Source organism: Panthera tigris, chromosome A3 (genome assembly GCF_018350195.1).
Source record: "Panthera tigris isolate Pti1 chromosome A3, P.tigris_Pti1_mat1.1, whole genome shotgun sequence".
Classification (NCBI taxonomy): Eukaryota; Metazoa; Chordata; class Mammalia; order Carnivora; family Felidae; genus Panthera; species Panthera tigris.
In genome coordinates this window covers 10799386-10822893 of record NC_056662.1, presented here as the reverse complement: position 1 = coordinate 10822893, position 23508 = coordinate 10799386, and the positions used below count along the sequence as shown (strand labels likewise).

At 50.9% G+C, this 23508-nt stretch overlaps 1 long non-coding RNA gene across 2 annotated transcripts in view; it reads left to right on the top strand.

Moving 5' to 3' along the window:
• Positions 1 to 450, top strand: part of LOC122237158 — a 39869-nt gene extending 39419 nt beyond the window's left edge. For both annotated transcript variants that reach the window (XR_006215371.1, XR_006215372.1), the window contains exon 5: positions 338 to 450. This is a non-coding gene — a long non-coding RNA (uncharacterized LOC122237158). The remainder of the gene's footprint in view (positions 1 to 337) is intronic.
• Positions 451 to 23508: the final 23058 nt, after the last annotated feature.

Genomic DNA, 23508 nt, shown 5'->3' with positions numbered 1-23508 from the left:
TGTTTTTCCCCCTCTTCCCGTGGATTATGTATACTTCCATCATTTTAGAACGAGGGCCGGAGTAGCAACAAACATGTTGGTCCAGAAGAGCAGGGGCAGTTGGGTTTTGGCGTCAGATGCCCTGTCCCCACGGAGATGGATTAATTGAGGTCCCCGAGGCCGCTTCTCAGGCCAGTGGCTTCAGAGAGTGTGATGAGCAAGGAGCCATACGGCCCCGGTCTGTCTACTCCCGACCCCACCCCCTGCCTCATATCTTTTATTCATGACAGTCTTTCGCAAGGAACAGAAAAATCAACAGCACAAGCGTGACCTCCTTTTCTTCTCACTCTCCCTCCAGGGACCGCAGAAGGTTCTTTCTGGACACTGAAAACATGTCTCACCCGTTCCCCACCCCACTTCTCAAAAAGCCTCAGCGCTGGATTGAAAAGCACATTGCAACAGGATGATTGAGGGAAGGTAATTATGTATTATTAAATGCAAAAAAAAAAAAAAGAGAGAGAGAGAGAAATTGTTCTTTGCAACACCCCTATGGCTTGGCAGAAATGAAAATAGCAAAATGCTAAAATGGTTTTCCTGCCAGTGGGATGAATGGATGCCTGCCCCCTTGATTTGGGGTCATTGGCTGCAGGGACTGCGCTCAGCACCAGTGGAGACCCTGAGGAGTGGGGACGGATGGCTCCAGCGTGGGGGTCTTTGTGGGGACGTGGGCCGCAGAAAGGGAGGGGTATAGAAGCCCGGAGGAGATGTTTTCTTGTTCCCTTGGCTCGGAAGGTGGGTGGTCTCTGTGTCTTTGGTTAAGACCTTTCTGGGTAAGATGAGGGTGATGATACCCAAACGTCAAAATCATACCCCACGTGGCCCAGCACTTTAAAGTTTACAAAGTGCAGGGGCACCTGGGTGGCTCCGTCGGTTAAGCGTCCGACTTCGGCTCAGGTCATGATCTCGCGGTGAGTTCGAGCCCCGCGTCGGGCTCTGTGCTGACAGCTCAGAGCCCAGAGCCTGCTTCGGATCCTGTGTCTCCCTCTCTCTCTGCCCCTCCCCCACTCACGCTCTGTCTCTTTCTGTCTCAGAAATAAATAAAAACATTAAAAAAATTAAAATAAATAAAATAAAACATTAAAGCTTCTGCGCTGACAGCTCAGAGCCTGGAGCCTGCTTCGGATTCTGTGTCTCCCTCTTTCTCTGCCCCTCCCTGCTCATGGTCTGTCTGTCTGTCTGTCTCTCTCTCTCTAAAATAAATAAACATTAAAAAATGTAAAAAAATAAATAAAGATTCCAAAGTGCAGTGGTGTGCAGTGGGAATAAGCTTGGGCTGAAGGGCCCAAGTGCTTGGGTTGGAATCAGCTCTTTGCTTATCAGCTGTGTGACTTTGGGCAAGTTGCTTCAGCTCTCTGAGCCCCCATTTCCCCATCTGAAAACCGAGGGCGAAAATGGTACCTACTCGCCTCCCAGCTGTTGCAAAATGGGCTAATACACGTACAGCAATCGGAACAGTGCCTCCTGGACACTCTCCTGTGTTCGCTCTTAGGATTACATTCTCCTTCTCGTCACCAATGTTTCCAAATAGACCAAATCAGCAAAGCTGGCTCCATGTCATCCCAGAACTGCCGTGGAAAAAAACCCCGGGATTGAAACTCGAGACTTCCGACTCCAGATCTCGTTGAATTTTCCTCATGCCCTATGGTTGCATCGTGGAAGGTGTTCTATGTTTGCAAACACTCCCACACCGGTTACATTGTCAACCAGACCTAGATACAAGGCCCTCCACGGTTAGAGGACTCCAACAACTTTCCGAACTTCCTGTCTGGTTCTCTGCATTTCTCTGTCTGTAAAATCGACTTTGTGATCCCAACCAGGATGTGACATGCTCGGGGCAGACGCTCAGTCCGAAACAAGACCAAAATGACAAGCTGCAGGGAGGTCAGAATCAACCAGGCCTCTGTCCACTGGGCCCTGGAAGGTCAGATGGTTTTTCGCAGGAAAACTGTGTCTCTTCTAAGAAGCAGCTAGGAGTTCAAGTTCAGTTTCCAGAGCTTCTGGGTTCTCCGGTTGTCCTTTTTTTTTTTAATTCAAAAATACTTTTAAAATATTTATTTATTTTTGAGCGAGTGAGAGAGAGAGGAGGGAGGGGCAGGGAGAGAGGGAGACACAGAATCCGAAGCAGGCTCCGGGCTCTGAACTGTCAGCACAGATCCCGACCCAGGGCTCAAACTCATGAAACGTGAGATCATGACTTGAGCAGAAGTCAGATGCTCCTTTTGACTCTGGAAAAGGGAGTCAACTCAGACTCCCTTTTGCAAGAAGGTGCTTTCTCTTGTCAGCTAAATTCCCACACAAGGTGGCACCTGCTGTGCGTCTGTCTCCTTTACAGCTCAGAGGAGGGCAACAGACCCAAGGAGGACCCCACGTTGCCTTTTATGAGTCTAAGGCTGGGGTCAAGGGCAAGGTCAACGGTTGAAGTTGGAAATCCACCCCGTCAGGGAGCTATGAGCAGCAAAGAAGGACAAGCAGCTGGGCCATTTATCTTGGGACTTACCTCTAACTGTTCTGCCCCAGGAAGCTTAGGTATTGAGCCATGTGAACGCTCTCCTTGAGCTGTGTGAGGCAGTCCCAGCACCGTGAATGCTCTGCCCAGCTCAGGAGCCCAGCTCTCCCGGAAGCAAGAACCCTGTGCCCCTGGAAAGCGGCCCCCACCCCCATTCTGCGTGGGGTTGTTTGGGGTACGGAGGAGGGGAGGCTGATGGCGAAGGCTGCACCTTGTCCTCTCATTACATATTAATGAGAGGCTGATGAGCGCACTGCTACCATCATTGAGAGTTCACTTGGTGTTACGTGCTTTATTTATGTAACAGTGTGGAGCGTTGCTAGAATGTTGTATCTGCTCCCCAGTGTCCATCCTTTCCTTGCTTGCTAACTAAACCCGATCTCTTGCTGGGTGGCAATACGCCCAGCTCTGGGTGAATCATGATTGTTTTAAGGTTTAAGCCTTAAACCCAACCTCACAACCTTGTTTTTCGTTTTTTTCCCCCCAGCTTCCAGGGAAGGCTGTGAATGACTGAGCCGGGGGGTGTAGACCAATGGCGGCGGGGGGTGGGGGTTGAGAAAGCTTCATTTTTCTCCCATGAAAGAAGCAGATAGGGCTGGCACTGCTCCTTTGTCCCCTGCTTGCCAATGTGAGGCTGGCTGCTGGAGTGGCCCTTTTGCAGCCACGGGAGAAAGGTCAAGTGTCTTGTTATTCACAGTCTGAGGGCCAGGTTGTTGGAGATGCAGAACCTTAGACTCCACTCCAGATGGACTGAATGCGCCCGAGCCTCCCCTGCCTGGAGAGTCACACAAAGACCTCTGTCTTCATGATGTCGAGCTGCTGAGTTGTTGCCAGGAGGAACCGACTTCTGGATTTTTTGACATCGGTTTTCTGTTACTTGCAGCCAAGAGCAAAAGTTCTTAGCCGGTGTAACCACTTACAAGCTCAACAGCCTCTGGGAAACCCCACCCCACAAATCTACCCAAGAGCCCCCTCAAGTAAGGACTATTATGCCCCCCGTTTTGCAGAAAAGGAGACAATCCCCACGCTATTTCCCCGCGTAAGACACTGGTGAACTTGGTGAACCCAGGTCCGGCTGGGCCCTGAACCTGGGCTCTGGGGCACGATGCGGTGCCCCCTTTCAGTATAGCTCTGGTTGAGGGGTGTCCTCTCCGAACGGCCCCTCTGGCTCCCTCCTGCCCTGAGCACAGATCACCGCGCTGGAGGACTCCATCTGTCTTCCTCTGTGGCGCTGGCTTCTCTTCCTTTTCACCAGTAATCCTGCCCTTCAGCTACTGCCGCCCCAGCAGTTCCAGGGCTCAGAGCAGAGCGCCCTCTGACTCCCTTCACGCAGGCGGGTAAACCTTTCTCATCCGTTACCCTCAGGCTTTACAGTTGCAGACACCCCTTCATTCATTCATTCATTTTTTTCTTCTTTTAGAGAGAGAGAGAAAGAACGCAGGAGCAGAAGAGAGGGGAAGAGGGAGAGAGAGAGGAGAGAGAGGGGAAGAATCCTAAGCAGGCTCTATGCTCAGCTTGGAGTCTGAGGTGTTGCTCGATCCCACAACTCTGGGGTCGGGAGCTGAGCCGAAATCAAGAGTTGGACGCTCCACTGATTGAGCTGCCCAGGTGCCCCTGGAGACACCCTTTTAAATGGTGTGCATGTGGGGCGCCTGGGTGGCTCAGTCGGTTGAGCGTCTGACTTCGGCTCAGGTCATGATCTCACGGTCCGTGAGTTCGAGCCCCGCGTCGGGCTCTGCGCTGACAGCTCGGAGCCTGGAGCCTGCTTCGGATTCTGTGTCTCCCTCTCTCTCTACCCCTTTCCTGCTGAAAGAAAGAAAGAAAGAAAGAAAGAAAGAAAGAAAGAAAGAAAGAAAGAAAGAAAGAAAGAAAGAAAGAAGGAAAGGAAGGAAGGAAGGAAGGAAGGAAAGTGCATGACAATCACTTAGGGGGAAAGGCAGACGCATTTAAAACCCAGATTGCAGGGCCCGAATGCCCAGAGAGTCTGACTCAGCAGGTGAGGCCCCAGGAATCAGGCTTCCTCAGCTGTGGCTCCCAGGTGCCTCTGAGGATCACATCTGGAAGGAAGACAGTCATCCTGCTTCGAAAGTCTGGCAGGGAGATGAGGGCAGCTGATGAAAAGTGAAAGGCACATCCCCCCGCCCCCCCCCCCCCCAGCCCCTGGATTAATGTTTGCTTGGGGTACTTGCAGCCTGCTTAGTGTTGGCTGCGCATACATTCATCAGAATTCTTTGTGGGTACAGTTTTCTTGTAGAGAAAATAATCAAACGCCTCCATATGGGTCCCAGCTTGGGAGGCTGGAGTCGATCGGTGCCTTCCAGCTCCGGGCAAATGTTTCGAGATGGGACAGCTCAGGCTTCTCTGGGTTGGGTGCAGAATAAGAAGCCCCTTCTGATGTAAGGAGTCAGGTGAGCAAGAAGGGGGCGCGGGTCAAGAACTTTTTGGGGCACCTGGGTGGCTCAGTCGGTTGAGCGTCCGACTGTTGATTTCAGCTCAGGTCATGATCTCATGGTCATGGGATCCATCAGACTCTGCACTGGGCAGGGAGCCTGCATAAGGTTCTCTCTCCCTCTCCCTCTGCCCCTTCCCCGTTCACATCTGCTCTCTCTTCCTCTTAAAAAAAAAAAAAAAAAAAAAAAAAAAAAGAACTTTTGAAATTGGGAGGAAAGAGTATCAGGTCCGCGTTAGGCAGAATGACTCTGCAGAGGCGTCCGCGTTCTAATTCCTAGAGCCTGTCAATCTGTTATGCTGCCTGGCAAAAGGGACTTTGCAGATGTTAAGATTATAGATCTTGGAATAGGGAGAGTAGCCTAGATCATGCAGGTGGGTCCAACCTAATCACATGTGCCCTTAAAGCAGAGAAATTTTTGGTGAAAGGGGCAGGAGGGCTCTCTGGGATCTCTCTCTCTTTTAGGTTGTATTTATTTATCTTTGAGAGAGGGGGAGAGAGATGGAGTCTGTACATGTGAGCAGGGGAGGGGCAGAGAGAGGGGAGGAGAGAGAGTCCCAAGCAGGCTCCACGGATGTCAGCGCAGGGCCCCGAGTGGGGGCTCCAGCTCAGCAACCGTGAGATTACGACCTGAGCCGAAAAATCAAGAGCTAGATGCTTAACTGACTGAGCAGGTGCCCCCCTCGGGTCCTATTTCCAAGAGCACTAATCCCATGCCTGAGGGCTCCACTCTCATGACCTAATTACCTCTGGAATCTGTCACAACCTAGGAATTTAGGGAGGACGTAAATATTCAGTCCACAATATTCGAAACCCATTACCCTTTCTCTGCTGCCAGACCTCCTGCATTTCCACGCTATTTCACCTGACTCACGAAAGGCAGAAAGAGACTCGGGTTAGAGGCTGCTTCTCTTCCTCCCCTGTAATAGCCCCCCAAGGCCAGAAAGCACAAATGGGCCCCCATGCCTTCTAGGAGCAGGACCTGGGAAAAGGTAGGGAGGAAAACACCCACACGTTAATTTTTTGGAGAAAAATTATCCTTTCATCCTCAATAAAGGTGCTGAGAAGTCCTGCAATAAAGAAACGTGCCTCACTTCCTTTAATCCAGTTTTTCCAAGGTTATTTTATGACGAGGCGTTGCCTTTTGGTTAACATTTCCTAATTGACACCCCTTCTATGAGCCAGGACTTAAATGTCTGTCATCGGAGAGAGACTTTCCTACAAAGGGCGAAGTAAATCAAACTCCTTTTCAGGCAAAACCACACTTTCGTTCTGTTAAGGGTTCACTGAAGGAGTCCCATTTCAAATTTGTTTGTCCTTCCAGTTTATCATTTGTGTGTCTGGATTGCATATTTCAGCCTTTGCAGCCGCCCGGCTCGGAAGGGTCTCTGAGGACTCGAGAAGCCATCTCAGAATCAGGGATCTGACATTTCCAAGCCTGAGAACCCAGTTTCGCTCTCTGGAAACTGAAGAGCGGCGTGGCCTTCCTTGCCCAGGAGGTGTCGGTCTGCAGGGCTTTGAAGCTGCTCTCAAGATGTGAATGGCTGATAACGTTCAGGCAGACAGAATGTGCCAGATAAAGAAATATCCTGTCTGAGGCTCGCTGAGAGTGAGTGACAGGGGAGACGGGAGTGGGAATAGAATGTACGGAGAATGTTCCCAGCCAGACAATGTGATAGGTGTTTATTTTTAAAATCATATTTACTCTTTAAGTAAGTAATACATTACCAGGGCACAAACTTCGTACACAGATGCAAACTTGTAAACTCGGAGCGTGTATCCCTCCCACGCACGTCCAGCTGGTCAGTTACCCTCCCAGAAGGTCACTGTGCCCTTCTCCTGCCATCGTATACGTGTAAAAGCAAATATGCAAATAAGTGGAACCCAAAAGTTAGCTTACTATATATACTGTTGTGCACCCTGACTTTTTCGCGTGAAGATCGTTCTGTGGCTTTTCATATGGGACTGATTTATCCCTGCTGACCCTAGGAATAGACTTTTAAAATGTTGTTAATCTTTCTACACTAGGTTAGTGGTCCTCACCTCAGGGTGATTTTTGTGCCTCTCCCAGAAGGCATTTGGCAATATTTAGAGAGACTTTTTTTTTTTTTAATCCAAGTTAGTTAACATATAGTGTAATAATGATTTCAGGAATAGAATTTAGTGACTCATCACTTACATATAACACCCAGTGCTCATCCCCACAAGTACCTTCCTTAATGCTCCCCACCCATTTAGCCCTTCTCCCCACCCAACACCTGGCCAGCAACCCTCAGTTTGTTCTCTGTATGTAAGAGTCTCTTACGGTTTGTCTCTCTCTCTCTGTTTTTATCTTTTTTTTTGCTTCCCTTCCCCTGGGTTAATCTGTTTTGTTCCTTTTTTCTTTTTTGAGGTTTATTTATTTTTGAGAGAGAGAGAGAGGGAGAGAGAGAGCATGAGTGGGGGAGGGGCAGAGAGACGGAGACACAGAATCCGAACCGGGCTCCATCCAGGCTCTGAGCTGTCAGCACAGAGCCCGATGCGGGGCTCGAACTCACGAACCATGAGATCATGACCTGAGCCGAAGTCAGACGCTTAACCAACTGAGCCACCCAGGCGCCCCTCATCTGTTTTGTATCTTAAATTCCACATATGAGTGAAGTCACATGATATTTGTCTTTCTCTGACTCATTTCGTTTAGTGTAATACATTCTAGTGCCATCCACGTTGTTGCAAATGGCAAGATTTCATTCTTCCTGATGGCCGAGTAATACTCCACTGTATATACATACCACATCTTCTTTACCATTCGTGAGTCGATGGACATTTGGGCTCTTGCCATACTTTGGCTTTTGTCGATAGCACTGCTGTAAACACTGGGGTACGTGTGCCCCTTCGCAACAGCCCTCCTGTATCCTTTGGATAAATACCTAGTAGTGCAATTCCTGGGTCACACTCAGTAGTTCTATTTTTCGGTTTTTGAGGAACCTCCAGACCGTTTTCCAGAGGGGCTGCACCAGTTTGCGTTCCCACCAGCAGGTGCAAAAGAGATCCTCTTTCTATTTGGAGAGACTTTTGGTGAGGGCAGTGGTACTGGCTTTTTTTCTCCTGCCGTCTAATACATATATAAGCAAATATACAAATAAGTGGAACCCAAAAGTTAGCTTACGATATATACTGTTATGCACATCATTCTGCGTCTTTTGCATGAACATCATTCTGCGTCTTTTCATATGGGACTGATTTATCCCTGGTGAAACAGGTTCACTAGATGCACGAGGCCAGGGTTGCTGGTAAATACCCCAGGTGCATGGGACAGCCACCTGCAGCAAAGAATGACCTTGCCCAGAATGTCAGACCTGTGCTTGGTGACATCCTCAGCACGTAGGTTGGGCGTGGGGAATCAGGGAAGGGTCACGTGTCACATCCGAAGGCACAGAACTGGGGCAAATGCTCATGCCATGAGAATGCTTCTCTTTTCAGAAAGGAGAAGAAAGCTCTCAAGTCTATGTCCTGTCAGAGTCCAGAGGAGACATGTCTGGAAGGGGTCCCCACCCTCAGCAGGGAAGGATTCCTCTCGTCCCTCTGTGCCATTTATCCCCTAGATTCCAGCTAGGAACTCCAGAAGAGTGGGTAGCAGATGTAACCATCCCCAACGAACCAGACGCCGTCATTAAATGGAATCTTGAAGCTTTTAATTACCAGCATATTAGCATATTACGAATGGAGAAGCAGCGTTTAGTATATAATAGCAGAGGCATCGGGAAGAAATGCCTATTTTTACCGCTAATTAAGAGAATATTACTGAATAGTTAGAGAATTAATTGTACTTTGATACATCTTGATAAGGAAGCTAATTGGATAAAGATTGTTTTTTCCTTTCCATATCATAATATTTGCAGGCGGATGGCATTGTTCGGGCTGAGAAAGTGTGGTGATATCAACACACACCGTCTCCTCCCTCAGAAGTATTTAATGCATTAGCTGGCCTCCTCTGCACAGGATATTATTACGATTATTTACATCTGCACGGCGCTTCACGGTTTCCCAACACAGCCACGCGCACTACCACGGGTGGGATGGCCGGGATATTATTATCCCCTTCTTACGGGCGATAAAACCGCTGGGAGGGACTTAAGGGAGTTGTTAAAGGTCAACAGCTCAAAACAGGTGCAGCCAGGATCCACACGGTGGCCCCATCACAGAATGTCTGCTTCTGGACTATGGATGATTCTTCATTTTCTCCGCAACCTGCAGGGCCCGGGGCCTCCCCGGTGGATGCGTGCAAAGCATATGACCGGGGAGGGGGGAGTAACATAACAAAGCCAGAGCAGAAGAATCCTCGTGGTCAAGAAGACCTGGGTTCAAATCCCAGCTCTGTCTCTTCTGGTCGTTTGACTTCGGGGACGTGAATCAATGTCTTTGAACCTCAGTGTCCTCACCGGTAAGACATCATGATTCTCATGGGTCTGTTGTCAGGTTGCTCAGTGTGACACCTGGGGTGAGGTGGATTCCAGTCATCGTTATTACCGCTGCCCGAATTTGCTGGCTTGTCAAATGTTTCTGATTGTAGCTGGGGCTTCACGCGTGCACACACGTCAGTCCCAGATGCACGTGGCTTCCACATGTGGGTGCCTCTTCTGGGATGTTGCTTGACTCTAAGCCCTGCTAGTCCTGCCCATGCTGGGGAGCAGGCCCCTTTGGTCACCCCGGCCACCAGATTTCCGTCCTCATGGTACCTGGTCAGCCCGGCAGCTAAGGAGGTTCCCGCCTTTGGGGCATCTCCTAGCGGAGGTCACCCAGGGAGCTGCTGGGGCCCCAGCACGGCACCGTCTTTGGGGAGATGACTGTCCGAGTTATACACACTGCCTGTTCCTCCTCAGGGTGAGTGCACGCGGTCAAGGTCATCCAAGGTGAAGCCAAAGTCTACACCTCACAGTGCACCTGGAAGCACTCCTTCCCTTCAAATCCCAGGTTCGGTTGCTGAGTCAGATTCCGTCCTTGAGACGACTCTCTCCGGAGCCCATCCGGATGACGGTGGTTCTGGTCTGCCCAGAATCCCGGCCTCTTTATTTTGGTACTGACCCTTACTTTTACTTTGGGGAACTACCTGTTCTCCACTCTCAGTCCCTGCTGCTCAAGAAGGGCTCACTCCAGATCTTTGGTGCCAAGAGTGGCCATGTGACCAGGCCTGACCAGTGAGATTGCTTATTCCCGTTAGCCACAGAGACTGATTTAGGGATTGGCATGTGACCAAGTCAGGCCAATCGCAGCCAATCCCAGGACTTTTTTTGCAGGAATGATTAGCAAAGACAGGACTTCTCTGCTGTGGTTGCTCAATGGGTGGGATGTACACCTGGGACTGCAGAGGCCATTTTGCATGGACATGGTGGGGTACTTTCCAGGAAGGAAGCCGACACAGGGGATAACAGAGACCAGAGATGGCCAGAGACACATTCCTGATGATATCACGAGCACCTGGATCCACTCATTCCTGAAGGTTGCACGTTTGAGTTGAGTTTCTATCATTTGCATTCAAGCCAGTCTCTGCTAGTTCCGGGTCCCATGTCTAACCCTGGCATTTGAGCTCCTTTCAACTCCTCCCCCTCTGGCCGGCCAGAAATGCAGAAATTTCCCTGAATTCCACTACGAGGCTGACCTCAAGGCCTTTTCATAGGCATCTAAGCAAACAGACACCTTCGAGAGGGGGATGGAGAAAGAAAACGTGTGTCCTAACTTTCCATGTCGAATCTCCCCGGCCTGGCCGAGACACCGTCTTACATTTTATTAGTCTTCTTTTCCCCATTTATTTTCCAAGACCATCTTTGAAACTGGCCATTTTCAAGAGGAAATGACATAGATTATTTTTTCATGATGGCTGCCCTTTTGTAACCCGGCAGATGTTTAATTAAAATTTTCATTACCTCCTAAAGTTAACATAGAAATTCATCTATTATGGCAGTGTAAGGACCCATCTCTGAAATTCCCCTTTGGTACTTCAGCTAAGCATCCTATCCTTAGCCAAACCCCAGCATTTTGTCCCTCGGCGTTGCTGGGTCGTGCAGAAGGCAGTTGAATAGCCCTGAACTTCAGCTTAGATCATCCTCCTTTATGGCATTGCTCTTGAACTGCCCCCCTCCCTGCAGCCCCAAGCATGTCTCCTTTTTCTGCTCCATTGTCCCCTCACTGAGTCCTCTCAGTGCTGTGATGCTCTATGCTATGACTTCTTTACTTGTCTTCCTTCCTAAGCTCCTTGAGGCCAGTGACTCCTACCAGAGTGCATAGGCATTTTGCTCTGGTTTTTATTCATTGCCATCGTCCCACAGCTTAAAACAGTGCCTGGTACTTCATAGGTGCTCAGTAAATACGCACCCCATGTGCTTTGCAGAGGGCTCGGCGCCTGTAAGAAGGAAGCAATAAGGAAAGTTGTTCCCAGTGTCTCCGATACCATTTTCTCCAAGCTTCAACCACCGCGGGCTTTTCTCTGTCCTTCCGTCCCATCAGACACCAGCTGCCTGTCTTTTCATGTATTCATTTCATGTATCCCCCGCATGCTTCCTGGTGCCTGGGCTGTGTCAGCCTAAGCTGGGGTAAATGGAGAACGTCTACCAGATATCCTGCACGACCTTTAATCGTAACCACAGTGCTGTGAGGACGGCATACTGGTCCCACGTCACAGATGTAGAATCTAAGATTCCAAGAGGTCAAAGGGCCAGAGACCACCCGGCTGAAGTGGGAGACCTTGGCTGAATCCCCTTCTGCTTTTTCTCCTCTTTACGGTTATGGCACCTGTTTCTGGAGAGGCGGGATTGGTACCTTCCGTTTCGAGGGAAAGACTGGATGAGCCTCCCATAGGCTTTCAGAAAACAGACAGTTCAAACTTGCTTGTGTGGGTTACTCTGCCTTTTTTTTCCCTGCAAGGGGGACCCCGCCATCTCTCCTTTTCTGGGAAGCATGAATCCCTCTGTGTTTCCTGACAGACCTGATTCTGAACCTTCTGGGCCCCGAGCAGACACCCTTAGCTATTCCTGACTTCAGGACGGAGAGGGTAGCTGATGCCAGAGTGGCAAGGGAGTTTGCAACACTACTTACAAGGGAGCCACTTATAACAGAGTTAATGTGGATATAACATGTCAATATTGCACATACATAGCTGTATATGACAGTGCTAAATAATTCAGAGAGAAAGCTGCCAACTCAGTGCCTTTTAATAGTAAATAATTCAAGTAGCCTTTACACTTCCCCCGCCAGTAGATCAGTATATCTGCCTGCTGTGTGAGAGAAGCAGGAGCCAGAGAATAAAAATGTAAGGGCCATTATGTCTAGAACATTCTCCCCCATGTGTGTTTACATAGTGCCGTGGGCAACACAATCTGCATCTGCCCTTTGATTTAGGGGCACGACAGTTCACACTTGGAGCACGCTGGCTCTTATTACACATTTTAAAGAGCAAGGGAACAAGGAAACAATTTGCCCAGACGTCTACTCCGATTAAAGGCTAGCAAGCACGCTGTTGTGCATATATGCATTTGTTAGCAACTTAAGTAACTCTCCGCCAACTGTTCAAAGTGAGTTATAGGCTTGAAAGCTGTGGGCATCTTGAGTAGTACAGCATCCTACTGTGTAACCCAGGAGTCTGGGTTCTAGCTATGCAGCCCCGGGCAAGTGATGAAACTTTCTTATGCCTCAGTTTCTTCACCCATAAAATGGGTTCAATAATAGTACCTACTGCATGTGATTATCAGGAGGACCAAAGGGGAGTATATATGCCAATGGCTTGGCCCAGGGCTGGGCACGTACAACCAGCTCCATAAATAGGATCCCTTGCCAACAGTAAATCAAGCCCCTCCCTCTACTAAGGAGCTTGCTGAGGCTCAGAGCAGGAGGTGATAAGCCCACACAGCCATAACCCATAGGACAGGGGCAGAGGTCAAATCTTCCGCTCAACACCTAATTGAACTTACGGCACAAGCAAGTGACAGCGTGCTCCAGGGAGCTGGGATGTGGCCAAGAGACGTGTCGTAGCTAAAGAATTCTTTCGAGTATTCAGTTTTGTCATACAGAGGTTGCGTTTCTCTGTGTTTTAGTATCAAATAACATTAATTCCTTTTATTGAACACATACTTATTTAGCCCCTTGGCACTGGGAATATAGCCATGAACAAGACAGATCAGGTTTCCACTCGCATGTAGACAGTAAGTGGATCAACTGACAGATCATTTTATATTACGGTAAGGACAAAGAAACCGTAAAATATGGTAAGGCCTAGAGAGTGAGTGGTAGCTCCTTCTATTAGGAACTGGGGGTCAGGGAAGTCTTTTGGCCTCCCTTGGGAAGAAGGGAGGTGACATTTGAGCAGAAACAGGAATTATGAGAAGGAGCTGGGCATGCAGTGAGCTGGGACTGCAGTCCCAGAGAATGGCAGTGGAAAGGTCAGTATGTGCAAAGGCCCTGAGGTGGGGCAAATTCGATTACTTTTCAGAATTTGGAATAATTTTCTTCATGGTTGCATTAGCTTTGGGGGCTGCTACAGTGAATCACCACACGCTGGGTGACTTTAAACAACGGAAGTGTGTTTTCTCATAGTTCTGAAGGCCAGAGTCTGAAATCAAGGTCGGCAGGGCCATGCTCCCTCTGGAGGTTCTAGGGGAGAATCTGTGTTTTGCCTCCTCCGGCTCTGCTGGCTCCTGGCAATCTTTGCTGTTCCTTGGCTTGCAACTGTAGTATTCCAATCTCTGTCTGAGCCTTCATATCACCTTCTCCTCTCCCGTCTGGCAAACACGTGCCTTTGCCTCGCTCTTAAAAGTAGATTTATAAGAATGATTTTGTTATTGGATTTAGGGCCTGCCCAGGGAATCCAAGATAAGCTCTTCCTCTCGGTATCCTTAAAGCAATCACATCTCTTGCCATACAAGGTAATATCCCCTCTTTTACCCTGTAAGGTAACATTCACAGGTTTCAGGGATTAGGATGTTGGCGAGTCTTTCGGGGGCCACCCTTTAGCCCCACTACAACAGTTGAGGAAGGTGGGCCAGGTTCTCGACACTGAAAGCAACCACAGAAAGGCAAAACCTCACCTCTGTTTTCAGTTGAGCTGAGAACAACAGTCTCCAGCTGTGACAACCTCAGCTTTTACAAATTCAGAACCCGAGCTGCAAACCTGCTGTGGGGCGGGGGCGGGGCCCTGCCGGCAGGGGTGTGGCTGTGTGGCCCGAGGGGCTTTTCCATCTGTGTCGTCCGCGGTCCTGTTTTCTTTCACGAGGCCTTGCGATGTGGCAGGCCCTGTGCCGAGCTTAAACGACCTTCCTCCTCCGGGAGCTTGTTAGGTGCGGGTTGTGGGCTCCTCCTCTCTTACGGATTCATTTAGTAAGATTCCTGGAGGCTGAGGTCGGGAGGCTGCATTTTAAAGGAGCACAGCAGGTGATTCTGCTTCAGATGCGGGCTCTCTGTGGACCCTCAGAACCACGGGGAGGGATGCTGGTGTAGCGGGGAACTCATGTTGAACTGCTAGATGGTTGTGAGGGAAAAAGTTTCCAGTCTCACACTCCATTTGGTGCAGATTGAAAAAACACACACGATTGCAGGAAGGCTCAGGTTACCCAGAATGCTTTTGCTCCTGGACAGTGCTCACCGAGGGTATGAATCTGACGCAGGCTCCCGGGGTTGGAGAGAACTTTGCAGGGAGGGACGCGGGGCGCGAGCACTGCTCAAGGAGCCTGACTGAGCAGGCTCGGTTGCCTCGGCTGTACATGCACCGGCCCTAAGTTCTGGCAGATCACGGCCCTGCCTGAGCCTCGCTTTCCCAGTCTGTGAACTGGGCTCGCAGGCTACCTGATCCACGGCACACATTTGCCTCCAAGAGTCATTAGGGTTTGGAAGTTAAAAATCCAGAGCACGTCTGGACTTTCCCAGCCCCTGAGGGCTGCTAGGTTAGCCTGAGTCAGTGTTTCTCAAAGGCTGTGAAACGGGTGGTGTGCTTGGGGGTTTCTAAGACCACCTCCTGGACTGATGATTCGAGAAGAGACTCCTAGCACGTGGCCACCCTCAGGGCTTGTTACAGTGAAAGACGCAAAGAAATCAGCAAAGGGAGAGTCACATGGCTGAAGTTTGGAGAAAACAACGGCCAGTTGCCAAGGGTCTCCTCCTGGGTGACTCCCACCAGCGATTAATTCCCCCAGCAACGAATTCTGACCACATCTATGCGATGTGGTCAACCAGGGGAACTCGTCAGGGACTCATGCGGGCAGCCTCTGTCTGGCACGGACCAGAATTTCAGGCTCCCAGAGAGAAAGCAGGCGTGCAGCCCAAACTATCCTGTTTGTACCAACACTTTCGGCCTAGTGAGCCACCGTTCTTGTTGATGGTGGCTGGGACCCCCTACAGAAATCTAAGTTCTGGGTACCAGCCGAGGGCCAAATTTACAGGTAGGCCTTTCACAGAGCAGCTGGGGCTGCTGTGGGAGCTCTCCTCTGCACGAGCCGTGTACGTAATGGTCGTCTTCCGTTCCTTCCCTGACCTCCGGGTGTTCAAAACCCCTTTCCGTGCCTGGGGAGTGTCCCAACTTGCAAGACGAAAATCCACCTCTCGTGAGAGACGCCGAAAATCTCAAATACTCGTTTTCCTAGCCGCCTTTGAAGCTAGGGGACGGTGACGTGACCTCAGTTTCTGCCAATCGGACGAGGCCACCCAGATTTGGAACTGGAAGCCAGTGACAGGGACAAGAGGGGACCACGCTTGTTCTCCTGTTTCAGGGGTGGTAACGGCAACAGGTGCACTGTCAGAGGCCGGGGTCCAGCCCTGCTGGTGGCGGTGGTGTGCTGGGGCATTCCGGAATCTTCCCTGGGCCAGTTCCGCAGGGCGATCCGGGCACCACTCCTGACGGAGTGAACACATTCTTGTCTTAAGTCAGACAGGGTTGGGTTTTGTTTCTTAGGGAGGAAGGTAATCTTAAGACGATGCTAAACGAGATCAAGTCACAGAGAGAAATGTTCCCTTTTCCATTCTCCTTCGACCTTTCTGATTCGTTAGGAGGAGGTCTGTTTGCTTCTAGGTCCTTCAATCCCTTTAACCTCCTTCTAATGCCTGTGAATCTCCCTTTTATTGTATTTTTTCCCCAGTTTTATTGAGCTATAGTTGACATATGAAACTGTAAGATATTTAAAATGTATACCGTGGCAATTTGATCTATGTGTACACCATGAAAGGACCCCCTCCCCACCCCACCCCACCCCACCCCCACCCCACCCCACCCCACCCCCTCTCCACACCCCTCCCCATCCCACTCCACCCCACCCCCTCCCCACCCCCACCCCACCCCCTTCCCACCACCACCCCACCCCACCTCCTCCCCACCCCCACCCCACCTCCTCCCCACCCCCACCCCACCCCACCCCCTCCCCACCCCCACCCCACCCCCCTCCATGAGAATCTCCCTTTTATTTTATTTATTTATTTATTTATTTATTTTTTAATTTTTTTTTCAACGTTTTTTATTTATTTTTGGGACAGAGAGAGACAGAGCATGAACGGGGGAGGGGCAGAGAGAGAGGGAGACACAGAATCGGAAACAGGCTCCAGGCTCCGAGCCATCAGCCCAGAGCCCGACGCGGGGCTCGAACTCACGGACCGCGAGATGGTGACCTGGCTGAAGTCGGACGCTTAACCGACTGCGCCACCCAGGCGCCCCTTATTTTATTTATTTTTAATATATGAAATTTATTGTCAAATTGGTTTCCATACAACACCCAGTGCTCATCCCAAAAGATGCCCTCTTCAATATCCACCACCTCCCCTCTCCCCCTCCCACCCCCCCATCAACCCTCAGTTTGTTCTCAGGTTTTAAGAGTCTCTTATGCTTTGGCTCTCTCCCACTCTAACTTCTTTTTTTTTTTTTTTTTTTTTTCCTTCCCCTCCCCCATGGGTTTCTATTAAGTTTCTCAGGATCCACAAAAGAGTGAGAGAATCTCCCTTTTAAATAAGGACAGAGCAGGCTGGAGGCCAGTGTCAGTATCCAGCTAGGATTTTAGGATTTAATGATGCGGGTATTACAAAGTGTTTATTTTGCGGTTACCTCCTATTTATGGCAAGTATTTATTATATGGTAATGATATATTGTTTCCTTTTAAAATCAAAGCACTTAAGGAGTGCCTGGTGCCTCGGTCGGTTGAGTGTCTGACTCTCGGTTGAGTGTCTGACTCTTGATTTCAGCTTAGGTCATGATCCCAGGGTCATGGAATCGAGCCCCGCATTGGGCTCTGCGCTGAGCATAGAGCCTGCTTAGGATTCTCTCTCTTCCTCTCTGTCCCTCCCCTGCTCACACTCACTCTTTCTCAAATTAAAAATAATAAATAAATAAATAAGTAAATAAATCAGAGCACTTCAGTAAAAATCATTATCTAATTCACGAAAAATTAAATAATAGTACAGTTGTATATGGTGAACATAGTTCTTGAATGAAAGGCTTTGGGGAGCACTGCATCTGGGACTCAAACTTGGCCTTTCGGGGCTCTCAGCAAGTGCAGCCAAGCTCCCTGGAAACCCAGGACTGTGGGGCGGGGCCTGTGGTACCCCTGAGCCGGGAGCCCCTCAACCCAGGCCGGGAAGACACAGCAGGTGGCCCCTCCTCCCCCAGCACCGCCTCTGTGGCGTGGGGACAGGGTGACCCTCCCGGGATGATCACGCCCCTGAGCTGACCCAGTGCCACGCTGGGCGGGAAACGTGTCACAGACTCTGCTATGACGGGAAGACGCGGTGGGGGTCATTCAGTGCACCCCCCCATGGGTGGGGCTCCGTGGCTCAAGAGCTGGGTTTCGGGACCCGGTCAGGCTGCCTTCCACAGCCCCTGCTTGACTTTGGGTGGAGTGATGGGGCCGAGGGTGGGGTGCAGACCTGGCCTGGGGGCTCCACCTCGCCCTCCGGTTCTCCAAGCTCAGGCCACACAGGCCTCCACCCGTCCCTCCAACTCGGCAAACGTGCTCCTGCTTCGGGGCCCAAGTGGCTGCTCTCCTTTCCCCTTCCTGGAAGGTTCTTCCTACCCATCTCCCACCACTGCCTGGGTGAACGTTCCCCACCATCGCCTTGTTAGGGACGGCTTCTCTGCCCACCACCTGCCAGGGTCACCAGTCACTCGCCAACATGCATCTTAGCTTCCTTTCCTCATAGCATTTCTCATGGCCTGAAATTAGGTTCTGTGCAGTGTCTGTCACCCCACTAGAATGTGAGCTCTCTGAGGGAAGGGCCAGGGAAGCTACAAGACTTGGGGGCCCCAGGAGAAAATAAAAATCGGGCCCTTGTGACTAAGAACTGATTGATGAAGAATTTCAAGACCACGGGCACCTGGGTGGCTCAGGGGGGTTAAGTGTCCGACTTGTGATTTTAGTTTAGGTCATGACCTCAGGGTCATGGAATCGAGCCCCACATGGGGCTCTGCACCCTGCGTGGAGCCTGCCTAAGATTCTCTGTCTCCCTCTACTGCCCGTGCTCTCTGCTGACTGACTAACTGACTGAGCTATGAGAGTCCAGAGCTGATGGTTTTAGCGGCTACTTCATCTGCAAAACAGAAAGGAAATACTCCTAACCATTGATTACTGAGGTCAGCTTATCTGTTAAGATTTAAAGGCAGGGCTGGACCAGGAGGGCCCCGGAGGCTGGGCGTGGGTGGGACGTTTATTCTGAGAGCAATCCTCTGAGAGGCCGTGCGGCTTTACAGCAGGGCTGGGACAAGGGGAGGCCTCATTGTAAACTATCGCCCGGGCGGGAACTGGAGCGAGCCGTCCTCTGTGGCGGCCCGACGACCGGATGGAAAGAAGTGGGGTTTGATGGTGTAAACCCACGTCGGGTAGACCCCTGGGTCCTGCCGTACCCGCCACGGATGCGCTGGGGGAGATCCGAAGGCCGTCGTTTAGCTGGGGAACGGCCCAGTGGTGCAGGTCCCGGACTGTCCCGGCTTCGCTGCGCACACACACGTTCCCTTCCATGTCCCAGCCCTTCCCCGGATCCCGAGGGACGGAAGAGATGGTTGATGCTGAGCACACTACACCCCCCATAAAAGTTAAGTGTATTTATACGTATCAGGCAGGCCTGGAAGGCCCGCAGCGGAGTCGGGACGGGAAGCAAAGCAGCCCTTGGAATAAACCCTTGAGAAGCAGTGACATGTGGCCAGGGACTCCAACTGGAGGAAAGGTGTCCCCTCGGTGGAGCCCGGAAAGTCCCAGTTTCAGCTGAATTACCTCCAATGTGCAGGACTCCAAGGCATGAGGGGGAGGGAGATTTCAGACGAGCGGACGTTCTGGGGTAAGACAGCAGTGTTTTCAGGTGCACGAGGATGATTCATAATCCCTAGGGCACCGTCCCCAGCAAAGAGCCACTTCTTTTGGAGGTCACCAAACACAAGGTGAGAAAAAAATAATAATTACAGGAAGTCCCTCTCCCTCCCTTGAGTGTTTGATATGCCCAGCCCCGTCCCAAGGCATTGACGTATCTGTGAGGTTGATGTAATATCTCAGGCGCAGGAAGGCTACATTTGCCCAAGGTCATGGGCCAGAAGGCCTCAGAGCCAGGGTTCAAACTCAGGCATCTGGCTCCAGGCTCCTGCTTTCACCACCATGCAGAGGCGTCCCTGCCTGGTGTTCGGATGGCCCTGGCAGTAGGGGTTTGCCCTGCTGGCCAAAGTGCTCGGAGGCCTTTGCAGATGCCTCCCTCCTAAAGACTGATGCCCAGAATCAGCTTAGTGGTAGGACTTGATGGGAACGATCACATTTGATTCTCACGCCTACCCCTTGTCCCCATTTTACAGATGAGGAAATAGAGGCCCTGAATGCTTATGCACATCGCCCAAGGCCCTCAGCCACTAGGCAGCCAGATAAGCCTGGACTTTAGGGCTGACCAAAGCCTTCTCTGTTTTTTTTTTTTTTTGAGAATTCCAGAAATGCAACCAATTTCTGTACATCGATTTTACATCCTGCGACTGTGCTGAATTCATGTATCAGCTCTAGCAGGTTTTTTTTTGGTGGAGTCTTTCGGGTTTTCCACGTAGAGTATCATGTCGTCTGCAAAGAGTGAAAGTTTGACTTCTTCCTTGCCAGTTTGGATGCCTTTCATTGTCTTTTGATTGTCTTATTGCTGAGGCTAGGACTTCCAGTGCTCTGTTGAACAACAGTGGTGACAGTGGACGTCCCTGTCGTGTTCCTGATCTTAGGGGGAAGCCTCTCAGGTTTTCCCCACTGAGGATGATACTCTGGTGCGTAGGCCTTTATTTCTGTGTTCTTCAAAGCCGCGCTATCCTTGTTCTTTTGATAGGCGTGGTGACTCAGAGAGGTTAAGCACTCTGCCTGAGGTCACACAGCCGGTAAGTGGGGAGATGAGACTCGAACACAGGTTGGTCCAAGTCTAATACACTCTTTCTACTCTTCAGGCTGTTTAGGCTGACCGTGATTTAGAATTGTGGAGCATCTTCCTTTTTAAGATGGATTTTTCTAGGGGGAGGTGTATAGGGATGGCCTTGATAGGCAGACCAAGAGCTTGGACTGGGGAGGCAGAGGGACCAGGATTCTAATACAAGATCTGCCTCTCACTGGCAGTGTAGCCTCCGTGGGTCATTCTCTCTGAGCGTCAGGATGACAAAAAGAACACCACCTCCAGGCTGGTGGCCAGGATGAGGTGAAGGAGCCTACTAGAAACACACAGACTCCCAATGGCAGGGCTTTGTGTACGTGTGCTCCCGTTATCCAAATTAGTGCTTGACAAATGCCTCCGGAAGAAGGAGAAGGAAGAAGGGAGGGAGGCAGGAGGAACCCACGAAAATGGTGGCTACTAATATAATCTCATCCATCTTCCGAATATCCTCCTGAAGAACAAAGGGGGCAGAAGAAATTCTACCCATGTCGTAGGTGGGGAACAGAGTACCTGCTTGGGTAAGAGGAGGCCAGAGCAAGCCCAGTGCCACTCCGATTTCTTTGCCTCTTTGTTCCTAACCGTGATCTTTTCCATTTTTTTTTCTTTCCCCCGCTGCAAAATGTCAGAACTTCAACATGACAAAGTGCAGGACAAAAGCAAGGAGGAGTGGCTTGGGCTCCCTCGCGGCCCCGCCTCATCCTTCTGGGCTGGGCTCCCAGGCCTGTCTGCCCAGGAGCAGAGCGCCCACCCACCATCAGCGTGTCCTTGCACGGAACAGCCTCTCCCGGGGTGGGGGGAGGGATCCTCCACAGATCACACCTTCCCCTCCAGAGTCCTGGGCTCGGAGGACACACAGCCCTTGCACGCCCAGGAGTCAGTTCCAGCAGGCTCTGCGTTTCATCTCAGAGATTCCAGATTGAGCTGTCAACCTGAACACCTGCCCCAAAGGGGGCCCAGGACTTCACAAGGGGGTTGTCGCCGGGGACGGGCTGCCCGTTTGATTAATTTCTAGCTAATCCGTCTTTACTAAGTCTAGCCTCGATTTCTAGAGGCTGAAAATCTAGTGAGGGGGCAAGCCTTGGCTGGTATGAACCATTTGGTTTTAATACTAGTTCTTAAAATATTGACAACAAATACTGAGCTTCATCTCAAGCCCCTAGAGTGCCTTCCTCTACCCAGGCCAGCATCCCCCGCCCCGCCGGGAAATCCACACTACCCAGCAGTGAAAGGGTTAACGCCTGGCTTAGTGGGAGACCCTGCCCCAGCCCAGGAGTCATCATCCGTTCTGATTGGTCAGCCCTCCAGAGGCTCCTGATTGTTAAACACTCTGTACATGACTCTGGAAGCAGTGCTTACTCTAAACCAGCCACAGGGTAAAATAGTGCAGATGTCATAGGGGCTGAAGCATGTCAACCACTCATCCATCCAGTGGGCAGCAAGTTTCTTTGGAAGATGTCAACCCTCACCCATGCTGGGCCAGGCCCCTTCTTGTGTCACCTGGTTCTTTCCTCCGCCTCCAACCTTAGCCTTCCCCCCCCCCGCCCCGGCCTCCCCGACTTCACTACAAGCTCCCCAGCCAATGCATCTTCCACTCACGGCCAGCCAGACGGATCTGGTCACACCACCTGGCTTCTTGCTGTGCTCAGGGTGCGACAGAAGGTTGCTTTGGGGCTGTCACTGCAGTTTGTCTGTTTTTGGTCTCCCCTGTCGGATCTCAGGCTCCACCAAGGCTCCCCAGCATTTATATCCAGTGTCAGGCAAGTACCTGGAAAGGTAGATGCTCGGCAGATGTGTGCCGAACAGCAGAACGAGAAAGGAATGGATGAAAGGGCACTCAGTGTCGGCTCTGTAAGCGCCTAGAAAGGACCAGAGCTGTTTCCTGGCTGGGTTACCACCAGCAGGTAGAGACGAGACTGGCCTTCAAGACAGGGGGACAGCCACGTAAGACCGGAGGACAGCCTGGCCTCCTCTCTAAGCAGAAAGAGAAAATAAAGAAGAGATTGAGAGCCTGGGGCTCTGGAGCCCCAACACCCCAAGTTCAAGTCCCGGCTCCACTATTAACTAGCTGGTGACCTTGAGAAAGATGTCACCTTTCTCTTTCAAATGGGGACAATGATGATATCTACCTTATAGAACTGTTCTGAGGACTAAATGAGATCACAGGTGTGGGTGACAAGTGAGCCAGTGTGCTTGACTCTGGGGAAGGAAGTGACATTTGCCATGTACTTTCCATGCGCTGTCCGAGCTGAGCTTTTTAGGCCTTTCAGCGATCCTGCAGGCTTCCCCCTGGTGTCTCTGTTTGCCAGATGAATCCCACATCCACCCCTGTGGAGCCCACCATCCCCAGCACTCGGTTCATTGTGGGTGGCCCAGCGTGCAGTGACGGTTAGCCCTACGTAGACATTAGGGCCGCCTGGGGAGGAGCTGGCATAGAATACCCACCCTTGGGCCCGCCTTGGCCAAATGAACCAGAATTTCCGGGAGTGGACCAAACGCGAGTATGATTTTGAAACTCCCCAAATGATCCTAATGGGGCTGAGAACCGCTGGCCTGCGTCTGGGTCCGAAGGCCGTGTGGTGGTCAAAACGAGTCCCAGGAAAGCAGGGATGGCGTAGGGTGGGGCTGTGGGCCTGGGGGCTGTGAATCACTTCTCACCCTGACTGCTGACAGCCAAGCCAGACTCTACATAGAGGGAACTCAGAAACGTGCTCGCACCCAGGGTGGGCACTGCCCAAAGTGTGGCTTCAAAGTGCTCAGCACTATTGCTTAATGGGGTCTATGAGTCCCAGGCCTCTCTCACTTTTATGGGGCTCTCTGCTCCAGGCAGCTGACCTGTACCAGTCAGTGAAGCCTCTCTCTCTCTCTCTCAATTTTTAAAAATAGTTAACCAATTTTTTTTTAACTTTATTTTTAGAGAGAGAGGACTGTGAACGTGGGAAGGGCCAGAGAGAGAGGGAGAGAGAGAATTCCAAGCAGGCTTTGCTGACGCGGGGCTCGAACCCATGAACCTTGAGATCATGACCTGAGCAGAATTCAAGAGTCGGTCGCTTAACTGCCTGAGCCACCCAGGTGCCCCCAATTTTTTTTTTAACTCTAAGCAAAACCATGCATGTAAGGCATATATTAATCTCTCAATAAGCAG